Consider the following 2,954-nt stretch of genomic DNA (forward strand, 5'->3'; position numbering starts at 1 on the left):
GGGAAACCCGATAAGGTCATCAGCTTATTTTTCAGCAGAAACTTTGCAAACCAGCGGGAATGGCATGATATATTCCAAGGGCTGAAAGAAAAAAAAAACTGCAACCAAGAATACTCTATCCAGCAAGATTATCATTCAGAATAGAAGGAGAGATAAAGAGGTTCCCAGACAAACAAAAGTTAAAGGAATTTATCACTCTAAACCAGCCTTACAAGAAATGTTGTAAGAGATTCTTTGAGTGGAAAGGAAAGACCATAAGCAGGAGTAAGAAAAGTAGGAAGCACAAAATCAATAAAATTATGTATATCTATAAAAATCAGTTAAGGAATTCACAAAATAAAAATAATGTGAAGTATGACATTATTTGTCTAAAACATGGTGGGAAGGAAGAGTAAAAATTTAGTACTTTTGGAGTGGATTCAAATTTGAGAAACCATGTATAGACTGCTATATGCATAAGATATTATATGGCCATAAATTAAAAACTAGTAATATATATGCAAAATATAAGAGAAAGGAATCCAAGTATATCACTAAAGAAAGCCAACAAACACCAAGAGAGGAGAGCAAGAGAAGAAAGGAACAGAGAAGGACTACAAAAACAACCATAAAACAAGGAACAAAATGGTGACAAGTACATGCATATCAATAATTACTTTGAATGTAAATGGACTAAATGCTCTAATCAAAAGATACAGAGTGATGGAATGGATAAAAAAAAAACCCACAAGATCCATCTGTACATGCAGATTGAAAGTGAAGGGATGAAAGGTATTTATCATGCAAATGGAAGCGAAAAGAAAGCTAAGTAGCAATACTTAGACAAAATAGACTTTAAAACAAAGACCATAGCAAGAGACAAAGAAGGACAGTATATTATCATAAAGGGAACAATCCAGCAAGAAGATATAAAATTGTAAATATTTATACACCCAACATAAAAGCACCCAAATGTATAAAACAGCTATTAACAAACATAAAAGAAGTAATTGATAATAATATAATAATAGTAGGGGACTTTAACACCCCACTTACATCAATGAATAAACTATCCAAACAGAATATCAGCAAGGAAAAAGTGGCTTTGGGGGCACCTGTGTGACTCAGTCAGTTAAAAGCGTCTGACTTGGGCTCAGGTCATGATCTTGCAGTTCATGAGTTTGAGCCCCAGATCAGGCTCACCACTGTCAGCCTGTCAGCACAGAGCCCACTTCAGATCCTCTCTGCCCCCTCTCTCAGCCATTCCCCCACTTGCACTCTCCCAAAAATAAATAATTTTTTAAGTGGTTTTGAATGACACACTGGAGCATTAGAGCGATGGATGTAATGGGTATATTCAGAACATTCCATCCTAAAACAGAATACACATTCTTTTCAATTTAAGGAGAACATACACCATATGCCACAAAACAAGTCTCAACAACTTCACAAAGTCTGAAGTCCCACCAGTCATCTCTTCTGACCACAATGCTATGAAACTAGAAATCAACCACAAGAAAAAAAGCAAAAAACTCATGGAAGTTAAATAACACACTACTAACCAATGAATGGGACAACCAAGAAATCAAAGAGGAAGTCAAACAATACATGGAGACAAATGAAAATAAAAACACACTGGTCCAAAATCTGGGATGCAGCAAAAGCTGTTCTAAAAGGGAAGTTTATTGCAATATAGGCCTACTTCAAGAAGCAAGAAGAATTGCAAATAAACAACCTAACCTTACACATAAAGGAGCTAGAAAAAAAAAAGAACAAACAAAACCCCAAACCAGTAGAAGGAAGGGAACAATAAAGATTAAAGCCTAAATAAATGAAACAAAAACTTTAAAAAAGCAATAGAACAAATCAATGAAACCAGGAGCTGGCTTTGAAAAGATCAACAAGTTGATAAACCTTTAGCCAGAGGCTCACACACAAACACACACACACACACACACACACACACACACACACACACACACAAAAGAGAGAGAAAGAGAGGGAGTGGGGGATTCAAACAAATAAAATCAGAAATGTAAGAGGAGTAAAAACCAATACCACAGAAATACAAAGGATTACAAGAGGACATTATGAAAAATTATATGCCAACAAATTGGACAACCTAGAAGAAATGGATGAACTTCTAGAAACATATAATCCCCCAAAACTGAATCAGGAAGAAATAGATAATTTGAACAGACCAATATTGAGCAATGAAATTAAATCAGTAATCAAAAAACTTCCAACAAACATAAGTCCAGGACCAGACAGTTTCACAGGTGAGTTCTACCAAACATTTAAAGAAGAGTTAATCCCTATTCTTCTCAAACTATTCTTTAAAAAAAATAGTAGAGGAAGAAAGCTTCCATATTCATTCTCTGAGGCCAACATTACCCTCATACCAAAACCAGATAAAGACACTACAAAAAAAAGAACTGCAGGCCAATATCTCTGATGAACATACATGTAAATATCTTCAATAAAATATTAGCAAGCATATCCAACAATACATTTTAAAATCATACACCATGACCAAGTGAAATTTATTCCTAGGATGGAAGGATTGTTCAATATTCACAAATCAATCAATGTCATACATCATATCAAGAAGAGAAAGGATAAAAACATATGATGATTTCAATAGATGTTAGAAAAAGCATTTGACAAAGTACAACATTCATTCATGATAAACACCTTTAACGAATTAGGTTTAGAGGTAACACACTTCAACATAATAAAAGCCATATATGAAAAGCCCACAGTTAATGTCATACTCAAGGTGAAAAGCTGAAAACTTTTCCCCTAAGATCAGAGAAAAGACAATGATGTCCCCTTTCACCACTTTTATTCGACATAGTACTGAAATTCCTAATCACAACAATCAGAAAAGTAAAGGAAATAAAAGGCACCCAAATTGATAAGAAAGAAGTAAAACTTTCACTATTTGCAGATGACATGAAACTATATATAGAAAA

Source organism: Panthera onca, chromosome D4 (genome assembly GCF_046562875.1).
Source record: "Panthera onca isolate mPanOnc1 chromosome D4, mPanOnc1 haplotype 2, whole genome shotgun sequence".
NCBI classification, from domain to species: domain Eukaryota; kingdom Metazoa; phylum Chordata; class Mammalia; order Carnivora; family Felidae; genus Panthera; species Panthera onca.